This window comes from Pongo abelii, chromosome 7 (assembly GCF_028885655.2).
Source record: "Pongo abelii isolate AG06213 chromosome 7, NHGRI_mPonAbe1-v2.0_pri, whole genome shotgun sequence".
Taxonomy (NCBI): Eukaryota; Metazoa; Chordata; class Mammalia; order Primates; family Hominidae; genus Pongo; species Pongo abelii.
In genome coordinates this window covers 111,011,261-111,027,643 of record NC_071992.2, presented here as the reverse complement: position 1 = coordinate 111,027,643, position 16,383 = coordinate 111,011,261, and positions in this window count along the sequence as shown.

Sequence of the window (16,383 nt, the reverse complement as noted above, 5' to 3'; positions counted from 1 at the left end):
AAATCCTTTTAAATTTTGAAAGTAGGAATTGCTATGTCTGACTGGTTGTCTAAGGTCAAGCCTAGAGCATTAGTTATCAAATATTTTTGGTCACTCACGTTAGTAAAAATGTTTGCCCTCTTCACTTCCCATGTACTTATTTAGCTTAAGTAAAGTGCATAGATAGAAGCCAGAATGACTGTAATCAAACATTGGCTTTGTCTCTAACAACCTTGGCACATCCAAAGATGACTTTGGTTTTTTCACTTGTAAAATGGAGATAATAAAAGTATATCACAGAGTCATTATGCAGATTAAATGAATTAATATATGTAAAGCATATACCTGGCACACAGTGCTTTACAAGTGTGAAATAAAATTATTACGTACATAATATACCCACTTATATAGTGCTACCTAAGTGTGAAATAAAAATTGTTACATATGTAATATACCCAGCTGCTCAGGAGGCTGAGGCTGGAGGATCACTTGAGGCCAGGAGTTTGAATCCAGCCTGGGCAGCATAGCAAGACCCAGTCACACATACACACAGAATTATATGTATAATATATATAGTGTGTATTTATATACACACATACACCTATTATAATATACCTAGTATGTTAGGTACATTAAAAAACAACATACACACACAAAAAAATCAGTATATATATGTATGTTTTCTTTCTGTACTCTTCATAGTCTATGCCCTCCCTGGGCTGCATGCACCCCAATTTGGAGACCGTTGATTTAGATCTGTGCTAACAAATACAGTAGCCACTAGCCACATGTCTTAATTAAATGTAAATTTATTTAAATTAAAAATTTAGTTTCTCAGTCACACTGACCACATTTCAAGTGCTTAATAGCCACATGACTATTGGACAGTGCACATATAAAACATTTCCATCATTGCAGAAGTTCTATTGGATAGCACTGACCAAGCTGGAACAAAGCAGGGAACTCAAAGTCACTGAAAGGGAGTAAGATTCACTCCTACCCAAACCTGTAAGTGTGGTATCCTATTCAAGTCAAATGATAAGGCAGCTCTTTGAGCCTCATATCTCAACCACAAAATGAAGATAAAAATAGGAATTACTGGCCTCACGCCCAGCCCCACCCTCCCACCTGCCCAATTTTTTTTTTTTTTTTTTTTTTTTTTTTTTGAGACAGAGTCTCACTCTGTGGTCCAGACTGGAATACAGTGGCATGATCTTGGCTCACTGCAACCTCCACCTCCCAGGTTCAAGTGATTCTCCTGCCTCAGCCTCCCAAGTAGCTGGGATTACAGGCATGTGCCACCGTGCCTGGATATGTTTTGTATTTTCTTTTTAGTAGAGACGAGTTTTCACCATGTTGGCCAGGCTGGTGTCAAACTCCTGACCTCAAGTGATCCACCTGCCTCAGCCTCCCAAGGTGTTGGGATTACAGGTGTGAGCCACCACACCCGGCCTGTAATCCCAGAACTTTGGGAGGTCGAGGCGGGAGGATTGCTTGAAGCCAGGAGTTCAAGACCAGCTTGGAGAACATAGTGAGACTATGTCTCTACAAAACAATTTTTAAATTAGCTGGGCACTTGGAGTCCCATCTCCTCAGGAGGCTGACGTGGAAGGATTCCTTGAGCCCAGGAGTTCAAGGCTGCAGTGCAGTGCAGTGAACAATGATCCAGCCACTGCACTCCAGCCTGAATGACAGGAGACCCTTTCTCTTAAAAAAAAAAAAGAGAAAAAAGAAAGAAAGAAAAAAAGGAACTTCCTCATGAACTGCTGAATGGAGGAAATAAGATAATGTGTAAAGTGTATGACACACTGCTAAAACATAGAGGAACTTGAAAAGATTAGTAAAACTTGAATTTATATTTCCCCAATTTCTTTTTTTAATTTTTTATACTTGAAAATAAGAGATTGGGTCTTGCTTTGCTGCCCACGCTGGATTCAAATTCCTGGGCTCAAGGGATCCTCCCTCTCAGCCTCTTCAGTAGCTGGGATTACAGGCATGCACCACCAAGACTGACTAACCCGATTCTTTAATCCTGAAAGGCAAAAAAGATCATGTTATTGTTCTTGAATCTAATGTGTATTTTGTAAAAGTGAATAGTTTGGTTAAGTTTTAATTGAAAACAGAATATTCAAGAAGAGATAGGATGGCAAATACCTGCATTTTAATTACTCCTTGATTTCTTTGTCCCCTCCACTTTTAAAGGCTGGTCCTCTCCCAGTTTTGCCCATCTCAGTAAAACGGCACTGCCATCCACAAACCTGATGAGTCATCATCCTGTCATCCTTTTTCCCATCTCCTCCATCCAATCTCTTTATCTCCAAAATATTGTAGGATCTACCTTCAAAACACTTCGTCTCATCTGTTCTCTCCTCCTGGCCCCTCCACACAGGAGCCACACAGGATTGTGTCACTCCCTGAGGAAACATTTCCATGGCTCCCCACAGAGGCTGCCATATAGAATTGTACAGTTGTGGTAGAACAACCCTATGGCAGAGTGCATTCACATTGGAGGCACTGGAAATTTAATATTTATTATGAATATTTTCTGGCAGATTTTAGTGAAGCGACTCATTCTAACAAAATTATCTTACAACAATTTTCCAAAAAGATGGAAATCTAATTTGCCCAAACATGCCACATAGAATAAGAGCGTTTCTCTTTCACTTAGTACGAAATACCAGCTCATCACCAGGTTCTACAAGACCCAGCACAATCCAGCCCCTGCCATCTCCTCCAACTTAAAATGATGCTACACTCCACCAACTGCCATTCACACTGACCTTCGTCATTTCCTAAAATAAATCAAGCTCTTTTCTGCTGTGGGGCTCACTGCCCTGGACACCTCTCTACCTGGATAGTCACAATCCCACAGTCTTTGCCCTTCACATAGCTGTGGCTCCTTGTCATGTTCCAGGCCTCTGAGAGGTCTTTCCTGGACACTATGTCCTCGGTTACTGTCAGTCACAGCCCTTTGCTTGTTTCCCTCACAGAACTTACAGGTCTCCCTGGAGTCTGAAACCTGCATGAGGCCAGGGACCTCATCATCCTCTCCTTTCTACCCATAGGTCCCAACAGGAGCATGTGCCAGCTTGTCAGTGGTCAACTCGGCATGATTGCCACCCCCTTCTACATTCTCCTCTGCACCTATAGGGAGACAGCCTAGCACTCTATTTTCCAGAGAACTTACCCTAAATGTTTCCAGGTTAAATTCTCCCAGTGGAGACACATATATAAGAATTGAAAGACAGAAGAAAAGCAGAACCCGTCATTCTCCAGTTGCTATGTTCTGAATGTTTGTGTCCCTCTAAAATTCATGTGCTGAAATATAATCCCCAATGGGTTGGTTTTAAGAGGTGGGCCTCTGGGATGTGATTAGTTCATAAAGATAGAGCTCTTGTGAATGGGATTAGTGCCCTTAAAGAAAAGACCTGAGAGAGCCTCTGTGCCCTTCCACCACGTGACAACACAGTGAGAAATGTGCCATCTGTAAGGAACAGGCCCTCAGCAGACACCAATTGTTCTGGTTCATTGATCTTGGATTTCCCAGCCTCCAGAACTGTGAGCAATACATTTCTATTGTTTATAAGTTACCCAGTCTAAGACATTTTGTTACAGCAGCCCAAATGGACTAAGGTACCGGTATAAATTTGAACATGCAGCTCAAATCCTAAGGGGCTATTTTCCTGAACTTCTGGGAAAATATTAGATACAAAAAACACAAAAAGGCGGGCATGCTGGCTCACACCTATAATCCTACCACTTTGGGAGGCCAAGGCAGGGAGACTGTTTGAGCTCAGGAGTTCAAGACCAGCCTAGGCAACATGGCAAAACCCGGTGTCTACAACAAATACAGAAATTAGCTGGGTGTGGTGGCACACACCTGTGGTTCCAGCTACTCCAGAGGCTGAGGTGGGAGAATTGCTTGAGCCCAAGAGGTCAAGGCTGCAGTGAGCCATCATCATGCCACTGCACTCCAGTCTGGATGACAGTGCGAGACTCTGTCTCAAAAAAAAAAAAAGGCAAAAAACTGAATATACTACTTTTTAAAGAGGAGGGATACGTATTATTATTTTTTTTTTTTTCTTGAGACGGAGTCTCGCTCTAACGCCCAGGCTGGAGTGCATTGGCGCCATCTTGGCTCACTGCAAGCTCCACCTCCCAGGTTCACGCCATTCTCCTGCCTCAGCCTCCCGAGTAGCTGGAACTACAGGCGCTCGCCACCACGCCCGGCTAATTCTTTTGAATTTTTAGTAGAGACGGGGTTTCACCGTGTTAGTCAGGATAGTCTCGATCTCCTGACCTTGTGATCCGCCTGCCTCGGCCTCCCAAAGTGCTGGGATTACAGGCGTGAGCCACCGCACCCGGCCCAAGGGGAGGGGGCTGTGTTCTCGAAAAAAAAAAAAAAAAAAAGCAATACCTGACCCTAGACTGGACCCTGTACTATAAGGGGAGGGTGCTATAAGGGACGATATCGGGTCAACTGACAAATTTAAACATGAATGGAAAATTAGATAAAAGTGTTATGTCAAAGTTAAATTTACTGTTCTGGTCATATAAGAGAATGTACCTATTCTTAGGATGTATGCACTAGTGTATTTAAGGGTAAATGATGTGTGTATAAATGTTATATATAACATAATTTAAATATTACATATAAAGGAGAAAACTCACATACATAAAGGATAAAGCAAATGGAGCAAAATGTTAGTGGGTAAATCTGGGTAAAGGGTATATGAATGTTCCTTATATTATTTCTACTTTTGCAACCTGTCTGTAAGTTTAAAACTATTTCCCAAAAAACAGTTAAAATATATAAAGCACTAAATAAACTACTCTGAATAATGCAAGACAAACTAGGATAGTTGTTGTAAATATTCAGTCTCAAAATGGACCTAAACTGACTGTTATATGATTAAACAGCAATACATTTTACACTTTTTTTCTAATTCCTCAGAGAACAGAAAGTGAATTTACTGTTCTTACAGAAGACAAGATGTTCCCTGGCTATGGGAAAATAACCCATCGTACACACAGCATCTTTCTAAGCATTTCAGTATGCAACATTTGTGGCTTTGCTGCTCACTGTGACCTGCAACCCTGTTTGGCACAACCACATTTGCTGCAAATCCTGGACTGCATGAAGCGGGATCAGATATTATATTCCTTATAAAATTGATTATGTAAAGAGAATAATCCAACATATAACCTCATCCCCAAATTGCAGCATCACATACTTTTTGCTTTGAAGCAAAAAGGCCCTGGGCATGGAAATACAACTCTGTGCCTTTTTTTTTTTTTTTTTTTTTGAGACAGAGTCTCGCTCTGTTGCCTAGGCTAGAGTGCAGTGGCTCTCTGCCACTTCCACCTTCCGGGTTCAAGCCTCCCAAGTAGCTGGGATTATAGGTGCCCTCCACAATGCCCAGCTAATTTATTTTTTGTATTTTTAGTAAAGATGGGGTTTCACCATGTTGGCCAGGCTGGTCTCAAACTCCTGACCTCAAGTGATCTGCCCGCCTTGGCCTCCCAAAGTGCTGGGATTATAGGCATGAGTCACCACGCCCGGCCAGTTCTGTGCCATCTTATCAAAGACCCTTACAGTCAGCTCTTAGAAAACCGTTTAGAAAAGTTTCCCAGTTAAATGACATAGAAGGTTCCTTTAAATATATTACAAAACCAGGCATGGTGGCTTGTACCTGTGATCCCAGCTACTCAGAAGGCTGGGGTGAAGGATCTCTTGAGCCCAGGAGTTCAAGTGCAGCCTGAGCGACATAGCAAGACTCTGTCTCTAAAATATATACATATTGCAAGACCCTGTCTCTAATATATATATATATCTCTAATATATGTATATATATGTATAATAGCAAAAAAAAATCCTCTGTGCTCTGCCTATTCACCTCTCCCTTCCCCCAACACCTGGCAACCACTGATCTTTTCACTGTTTTTCTATATATACATATATAATATATATACACACACACCTATATATATAGCATATATATATAGTCCTATATATATAGCATATATATATAGTCCTATATATATAGCATATATATATAGTCCTATATATATAGCATATATATATACTCCTATATATATAGCATATATATATACTCCTATATATATAGCATATATATATACTCCTATATATATAGCATATATATATACTCCTATATATATAGCATATATATATACTCCTATATATATAGCATATATATATACTCCTATATATATAGCATATATATATACTCCTATATATATAGCATATATATATACTCCTATATATATAGCATATATATACTCCTATATATATAGCATATATATATACTCCTATATATATAGCATATATATATACTCCTATATATATAGCATATATATATACTCCTATATATATAGCATATATATATACTCCTATATATATAGCATATATATACTCCTATATATATAGCATATATATATACTCTATATATATAGCATATATATATACTCCTATATATATAGCATATATATATACTCCTATATATATAGCATATATATATACTCCTATATATATAGCATATATATATACTCCTATATATATAGCATATATATATACTCCTATATATATAGCATATATACCCCACATATAGCATATATATACTCCTATATGTACCCCTATATATATAGCATATATATACTCCTATATATATACCCCTATATATATAGCGCATATATATATATATATATATAGCACATATATATATAGAGAGAGAGAGCAAGACAGTGAAAAGATCAGTGGTTGCTAGGTGTTGGGGGGAAGGGAGAGGTGAATAGGCAGAGCACAGAGGATTTTTTTTTTTTTTTTTGAGACAGAGTTTTGCTCTTGTTGCCCAGGCTGGAGTGCAATGGTGTGATCTTGGCTCACTGCATCCTCCACCTCCCAGGTTCAAGCAATTCTCCGGCCTCAGCCTCCCGAGTAGCTGGGATGACAGGCATGCGCCACCACGCCCAGCTAATTTTGTGTTTTTAGTAGAAATGGGGTTTCTCCATGTTGGTCAGGCTGGTCTCAAACTCTTGACCTCACAAGATCAGCCTGCCTTGGCCTCCCAAAGTGTTGGGATTACAGGTGTGAGCCACCATGCCCAGCCACACAGAGGATTTTTAATAAAACAACTCCATATGATACTGTAATGGTAAACACATACCATCAGACATTTGTCCAAACCCATAGAATGTACACCACTAAGGGTGAACCCTAACATAAACTATGGTCTTTAGGTAATATTGACTTGTCAATGTAGAGTCATAGATTGTATGAATAACAACTGTATCACTCTGGTGTGGGATATTGATAGTAGAGGAGGCTGTGTGTTTTGGGGGTCAGGGGATATAATGGGAACTCTGAACTTTCTACTCAATATTACTGTGAACATAAAACTGCTCCAAAAATAAAATCCATTCAAAAAAAATGACACACATGTCTCTTGGAGAGGTTGAAATTTAAGCTTGGAGAGTTATTTGAGAAATTTTTTGGCAGGCAATTAAATTCATCACTTGAAAGATTTATTGTAATCATTTTCCTTCGGCACTGCTCTTTTAACCATCTGTCAAGCTATTTCACCTTAGAATCAAAAAGTGATGTTTAAATTTGAACTGAGATACTTATCAATATTTTTAAAAATTAAATTTTCTTGGCAGAAATTTGATCTTGATCTTGGGAGTTTTAACATATAAATCTAGTATACATTGCATCCTGTGAATTTTCCCAACAATCAATATAAATTGAGTATTTGCCTTACTGCAAACTAAGTTTATATATTTCTAACAGGGACATCATTTACTTGTCATATCAGAAACTAAGGAACTAGATTTATAATCACCTCTGTCCTATCAGAAACATAAGACTTAACACCCTACAATAAAATACATTCTAAGTAGATTAGTAAATTATGTGTAAAATATGTAAACTTGAGTATAAAAAATCCATATAAAATACACCGCTCTATTAATGTTTTTTCTCTGACTAGCATGCTTCTTTTCCTTTTTTCTTCTTTGTATCTAGCCAATCTTCTATAATAAGTATGTATTGTTTTATTTTTTAGAAAAACGCAAGGCACAATCATGGGTACATTTTGGATCCAATTCAAATACTCATACACAAAAATACACAATAGCTGCTTTATTAGTCCATTTTCACGTTGCTGATAAAGACACACCCGAGACTGGGAAGAAAAAGAGGTTTAATTGAACTTACAGTTCCACATGGCTGGGAAGCCTCAGAATCATGGCAGGAGGCAAAAGGCACTTCTTACATGGTGACAGCAAGAGAAAATGAGGAAGATGCAAAAGCGGAAATCCCTGATAAAACCATCAGATCTCATGAGACTTATTCACTACCACAAAAACAGTATAGGGGAACTGCCCCCATGATTCAAATTATCTCCCACCGGGTTTCTTCCACAATACATGGGAATTCTGGGAGTACAATTCAAGATGAGATTTGGGTGGGGACAAAGCCAAACCATATCATTTTGCCCCTGGACCCTCCAAATCTCATGTCCTCACATTTCAAAACCAATCATGCCTTCCCAACAGTCCCTCAAAGTCTTAACTCATTTCAGCATTAACTCAAAAGTCCTCACTCCAAAGTCTCATCTGAGACAAGGCAAGTCCCTTCCGCCTATGAGCCTGTAAAATCAAAAGCAATCTAGTTACTTCCTAGATACAATGGGGGTACAGGTATTGGGTAAATCTGTTCCAAATGGGAGAAATTGACCAAAACAAAGGGGTTACAAGGCCCATGCAAGTCTGAAACCCAGCAGGACAGTCAAATTTTAAAGCTTCAAAATGATCTCTTTTGACTCCAGGTCTCACATTCAGGTCATGCTGACACAAAAGGTGGGTGCCCATGGTCTTGGGTAGCTCCACCCCCGTGGCTTTGCAGAGTAAGCCTCCCTCCTGGCTGCTTTCACGGGCTGGCATTGAGTGTCTGCGGCTTTTCCGGGTGCATGATGCAAGCCGCCAGTGGATATACCATCCTGGGATCTGGAGAATGGTGGCCGTCTTCTCAGAGCTCCTCTAGGCAGTGCCCCAGTGGGGGCTCTGTGTCAGGGCTCCAATCCCACATTTCCCTTCTGCACTGCCCTAGCAGAGGTTATCCTTGAGGGCCCCTGCCCTGCAGCAAACTTCTGCCTGGGCATCCAAGCATTTCCATACTCCTCTGAAATCTAGGTGGAGGTTCCCAAACCTCAGTTCTTGACTTCTGTGCACCCACAGGCTCAACACCACATGAAAGCTGCCACAGCTTGGGGCTTCCACCCTCTGAAGCCACAGCCTGAGCTCTACATTGACCCCTTTCAGCCATGGCTGGAGTGGCTGGAATACAAGGCACCAAGTCCCTAGGCTGCACACAGCACAGGGACCCTGGGCCTGGCCCATGAAACCACTTTTTCCTCCTGGGCCTCTGGGCCTGTGATGGGAGGGGCTGCTGTGAAGGTCTCTGACATGGCCTGCAGATATTTTCCCTATGGTCTTGGGGATTAACATTAGGCTTCTTGCTACTTCTGCAAATTTCTGCAGCTGGCTTGAATTTTTCCTCAAAAAATGTGTTTTTCTTTTCTACTGCATCATTGGGCTGCAAATTTTCTGAACTTTTATGCTGTTTCCCTTATAAAACTGAATTCCTTTTATAGTATCCAAGTCACCTCTTGCGTGCTTAGCTGCTTAGAAATTTCTTCCACCAGATACCCTAAATCATGACTGTCAAGTTCAAAGTTCCACAAATCTCTAGGGTGGGGGCAAAATGTCACCAGTCTCTTTGCTAAAACATAACAAGAGTCATTGTTGCTCCAGTTTCCAGCAAGTTCCTCATCTCCATCTGAGACCACCTCAGCCTGGACCTTACTGTTCATATCGTTATCAGCATTTTGGGCAAAGCCATTCAATAAGGTTCTAGGAAGTTCCAAACTTTCCCACATCTTTCTGTCTTCTTCTGAGCCCTCCAAACTGTTCCAACCCTCTGTCTGTTACCCACTTCCAAAGTCGCTTCCACATTTTCGGGTATCTTTTCAGCAGTGCTCCACTCTACTGGTACCAATTTAGTATATTAGTCCGTTTTCATGCTGCTGATAAGACATACCCGGGACTGGGAAGAAAAAGAGGTTTAATTGGACTTACAGTTCCACATGGCTGGGGAGGCCTCAGAATCACAGTGGGAGGCAAAAGGCACTTCTTACATGGCAGCGGCAAGAGAAAATGAGAAGGAAGCAAAAGCGAAAACCCCTGATAAACCCATCAGATCTTGTAAGACTTATTCACTATCAAGAGAACAGCAAGGGAAAGACCGCCCCCGTGATTCAATTACCTCCCCCTGGGTCCCTCCCACAACATGTGGGAATCCTGGGAGATACAATTCAAGTTGAGATTTGGGTGGGAACACAGCCACACCATACCAGCTGCTTTCTTCCATAGAAAATTTCTAAATTATTGGAACATTACCTCCCCTGCCATTAAAGGAAAAATACACAGCAAATGCTGTATTCCTCAGCATTAAATCCTATAAATGGCAAAACATTAACCTCAACAAGCAGTTATTTAACAAGCTTATGTCCTATGAAACTAGCTCAAAGTAAGTATAAAATCTGCAAAGTTAGAACACTGTATTAGGTTTTTAAAAATTGGTGCCAGGTTAAATAAAATTCAACAGAAACCTTAAATCCAAACGTTGCCAAGTGAATCTATTTAAAAAGCAAGCTGGGCTGGGCATGGTGGCTCATGCCTGTAATCCCAGCACTTTGGGAGGCCGAGGTGAGCAAATCCTGAGGTCAGGAGATCAAGAATGTCCTGGCCAACATGGTGAAATCTCGTCTCTACTAAAAATACAAAAATTAGCTGGGCGTGGTGGCACATGCCTGTCATCCCAGCTACTCCGGAGGCTGAGGCAAGAGAATCACTTGAACCCAGGAGGCAGAGGTTGCAGTAAGCCGAGATCGCGCCACTGCACTCCAGCCTGGTGACAGAGCTAGACTCCATCTCAAAAATAATAAAATAAAATAAAATAATAAAAAGCAAGCTGGGTGTGGTGGCTCACGCCTGTAATCTCAGCGCTTTGGGAGGCCAAGGCGAGTAGATTGCCTGAGGTCAGGAGTTCAAGACCAGCCTGGCCAACAAGATAAAACCCTGTTTCTAATAAAAATACAAAAATTAGCTGGGCATGGTGGCACACACCTGTAGTCCCAGCTACTCAGGGGGCTGAAACAGGAGAACTGCTTGAACCTGGGAGGTGGAGGTTGCAGTAAGCTGAGATCACACCAGTGCACTCCCACCTGGGCAACAGAGCAACACTCTATCTCAAAATAAATAAATAAATAGCCATATATTATTCTAGAGTACTGGCATAAATATGTCATTTATATTCCCATGCAAATACATGAAATTTAAGCATGATTTTATTTTTAAAATGTATTTTTAAATAAAAACTTTTATAGTTTGAAGCCAGAGAGACCTAGATTCAAAATCTGATTCTATAAGTTTTTAGTTGGCTAACTCTGTGTAAGTGGCTTAATTTCTCTGCACCTCAATTTCTTTCTTTCTTTTTTTCTTTCAGCCTCTCAAAGTGCTGGGATTACAGGCGTGAGCCACCACGCCTGGCCTGCACCTCAGTTTCTTTATTTGTAAAATTTATAAAATGAGGAAAACAATCGCTATCCCCTATGATTATAAAGATTAGTGATAATATTAAGCAAAGCACACAGCACAGCACCTAGCAAATAGTAGATGCTCAATAAACAGAGGATGTGTTGGCAATAGTTGCAGTAGCAAATGTTGCTGCTGTTGAAATTACTAAGAAAATATAAATTTTTACCACTCATGTGAAAAGGCAGGAAGTGGTATATTAATCCTTGATGTGTCTGATTCACAGGTCCCTGGCCAATTCTTGCAAAGGTCTTTCCACCATCTTTGTGCCTCTTCAATGACTTTATATTCCTGAAGTTGACAACTCACAAGGGCTGTTCACAAACAGGACAAATGCCATGTGAACACACCGTCATTCAGTTGTAGCCACCCAATCCCACTCCTCACCTGGTCTCCCTTTGACTCTGTATGAAGCTATCCCCTACACTCATCTCCAGCCCTGACTTCTACCCAAATTCACCCACATGTTTCTCCACTTCTTAGCTCAAATTCAGCCACCAGGCCTGGTGGGCACCAGGACAGGCAGGCATGGCTGGATAGAGGGGAAGGTGGCTGGATCAAGAGTGCCTCAGAGAAGGGTCTGTGCTCCTTGCAGAGCAGTTTGCCCATTCTACCTCAATTGGGCCTTAGCACATACAATCACCATTGCATTGAGTCACACATAAGGCAAGTCATCTTTTAGGAAAGGAAACCAAAATTTGGATATGAAACTAAGGGCAAGGCAGCCAAGAAACAGGGAACAGAGGCAAGAGGCAGAGAGGCTCATAGCCAGAGACCACAGGACTTGGTGCTAAGGTCTGTTTCTAAAACGAGAGCCAAAATTCCTAAGTGTTAGAAAGGAAATTTTGATCTGGAAAACACTAAATTAAATAGCTTTCTGATGGCGATGCAAAGTTACAAATGGCCTCTTCCCACTATGCAACACCTTCTTCCCACTTTCTCCGTTTACTGAACTTTTCTCCTGTTGTTTCTCTCCCATATCATCTCCAGCATATCTTCACCTTATTTTCACCTTGTCTCTGCTTTCCTACAAGAAGAGTCCTGATACACATTCAACTTTCCCAGAAATGGAGCACTGTGGTTGTAAACAGAAATAAAAATATGTTCATCATGAATTTGAAGACCAAAATTATCATGGAAATCTTCCACTTGGGGATAAGGTTGGAGTGGAAAGAAAATATAGAGTAAATTCATCTTATTTATTTATATATCAATTCATTCATTTATTTACAAATATCTATTGCCTGCTATGAACTAAGTATTGTTCCTAGAGTTGGGGATGGCCTGGGGTAGGGCAGGTAGGAGAAACAGACAGAGTCCCTGTCCTCATGGAGCTCACATTCTAGCAAGGAGAGAAAAGACAGACAATGGTGAGTACAATAAAGGAAATAAAGATGATAGGCAGCATGATGTCACCTAGGAATCAAGAATCATTTGACATACTTAGTTTGAAACATCTATTAGTGATCTCACATAGCAATATCAAGTCTAGAGTAAGGGGAGAGATCAGGACTGAAAATAGAAATTTGAGCATTGTCTACAAAGAGATGGGGAAGGAGAATAGAGTTAAGGGTGCTTGCAAGAAAATTTTAAGAATAAAATCTTTCAAAATCAAAGATACAAAGATGAATGAATATAATCTGTCTGTTATGAACTGAATGTTTGTGTCATCCCCAAATTCATGTTAGAATCTTAACTCCCAATGTGATGGAATTAGGAGTTTGAGCCTTTGAGAGTTAATGAGGTCATGAGAATGGAGTCCTCATAAATGGGACTAGTGCCCTTATATAAAGGACCCCAGAGAGCTCTCTCAGCCTCTTTCCACAATGGGAGGATCCAAGAAGCAGGCAGTATACAACTCTTGCCAGAACCCAACTATGCTGGCACCCTGATTTGAGACTTCCAACTTCCAGAAGTGTAAAAAATATGTTTCTGTTGTTGATAAGCCACCCAGTTTATAGTATTTTGTTATAGTAGCCCAAACTAAGAAACTATTATAAGAAATGATGCTTTATGGAGATACCATCTCACACCAGTTAGAATGGCAATCATTAAAAAGTCAGGAAATAACAAGTGCTGGAGAGGATGTGGAGAAATAGAAACACTTTTACACTGTTGGTGGGACTGTAAATTAGTTCAACCTTTGTGGAAGTCAGTGTGGCAATTCCTCAGGGATCTAGAACTAGAAATACCATTTGACCCAGCCATCCCATTACTGGGTATATACCCAAAGGATTATAAATCATGCTGCTATAAAGACACATGCACACGTATGTTTATTGCGGCACTATTCACAATAGCAAAGACTTGGAACCAACCCAAATGTCCAACAATGATAGACTGGATTAAGAAAATGTGGCACATACACACCATGGAATACTATGCAGCCATAAAAAATGATGAGTTCATGTCCTTTGTAGGGACATGGATGAAGCTGGAAACCATCATTCTCAGCAAACTATCGCAAGGACAAAAAACCAAACACCCCCATGTTCTCACTCATAGGTGGGAATTGAACAATGAGAACACACGGACACAGGAAGGGGAACATCACACACCGGGGCCTGCTGTGGGGTGGGGGGAGGCGGGGAGGGATAGCATTAGGAGATATATCTAATGTTAAATGACGAGTTAATGGATGCAGCACACCAACATGGCACATGTATACATATGTAACAAACCTGCACGTTGTGCACATGTACCCTAAAACTTAAAGTATAATTTAAAAAAAAAAGAAAAAAAGAAATGATGCTTTATGCTCAAAGATGTTTTTTGCAGTATTCTAATACCATTAGTAAATGGGAAACACTAAACGTCTATTTGAGAGCAGTTGAATACTTTGTCACAATGAAATATTATTCAATAATTCGAAGTCTTTACTAAGACTTCTTGATAGAAAAGGGATACATTTATATTATAATACTAAGTGATAAAAACTACAAACCTAGCTATATAGCATGATAACAATATATAAAAAAAACCTATAAAAAAAGAACAGGACAGCTACTCGAGAGGTTGAGGCAGAAGAATCATTTGAACCTGGGAGGCAGAGGTTGCAGTGAGCCAAGATTGTGCCACTGCACTCCGGCCTGGTGACAGAGAGAGACTCCATCTCAAAAAAAAAAAAAAAAAAAAAAGAACAGGAGAAATTACATAAAAGGGTAACCATAGTAATTTTTTTTAAGTCTTTTCTATATTGTCTACAATTCCCATTTTATTAATCAGCTTAGGCTAGGCTGATGGTGAGGCAACAAAAAACACTGGACATCTCAATGGCTTAACACATAAAATTTATTTCTCACCCAAAGTCAGCTGTAAGTTAGGTGTAGTAGATAATAAAAGATAACCATTATTAATACTTTCCCACTCTGTGGCATATGCTACTCATTGCACCAACGTTAGGAGTCTAATTCCCTTCCCTTTGAACCTGAACTGGCCTTAGTGACTTGCCTTGACCAACAGAATATGGCAGCAGTGATGTTCCAGGACATCCAGGGGTAGCTTGTAAGAAGCTTTTTGAATCCCATCTTGGTCTCTTGGAATACTCACTCTTGAGATGCATCTGATGGGAACCCAGAACCCATGCAGTGAGACTCTAAAGCCACATAGGTGCTCCAGTTGACAGCTTCCTTACACTCAGTCAATAGCCAGCATTAATTACAGCCAGACGAGTGAGCCACTTTGGAGATCCAGATCAGATGAGTTGTTAGGGTGACTGCAGCTCCAGTCAACACCTGACTGCAATCAGATGAAAGACCCAAGCAAGAACTGCCCAGCTTAGCCCAGTCAGCCGACACAGAATGATAAGAGATAATAGTAAATTGTTGCTTGAAACTACTAAGTTTTGGGGGGGGTTGAACACACGGAAATCAATAACCAGAACATCTACTGGCTCTGCAAAGCAGCTGACATCCATGCAGTGACTCAGTGATCCAGGCTGCTTTGTTCTTACAACTCCACCATCTTAATATCTGGCCTCCACTATCGCTCTGAAGGAGAAGAGAGAACTGAAAGTTTGCACAGGAATTTTTGCTGCCTTGGCCCGGAAGAGACATATGTCATTTTTGTCCACAGCCTAGTCATACGGCCTGTCTAACTAAAAGGCAAGCTAAGAAGTGCAGTCTTCCTGCACCCAGGAAGGAGAAAAAATGATACACTGGTGAACACTGGTAATATCTGTCAAGCCTGTGCATTGCTTTCACTTTTTAATTGTGAAATATTCCAAACATAACAAAAGTGCAATGCCCAAAATAACAGGCATTCATCTACTCACTATCCAGACATCTAACTTGTACAACCACACACACAAAAAGCTTTATTTGTAAAAATATTATTGGATATTAAATATCCCTGGAGATCTTTCTGTGGCTGTTAGGTGATAATTGCTGACTAAAGTCTTTCAAAGATTTCAAGTTCGGACTCTTTAAAATCCACTCTCACTCCTCAGCCCATCTTTCCAGGGACCTCACAGTTTTTCTACCAGTATACTCAATAGAGAGTGTTGGTATTTTTTGCCTCCTTTCATCCATTTACTCTTTCTAAAACAACATCCTAATTTTCCTTTGCATAACCATTCAAACCCACTCTCAGCAAGACAAGCATAATCTGGATGAGATTAATTCCCCCGCAACTCCAGTGATGAGCTGATCTATGCTCAGCAGGGTATCCCATGCTCCTGGATACAGCCACCAGTCCCATTAGTATGAAGCCCAGGAATTTATCTGACATCTG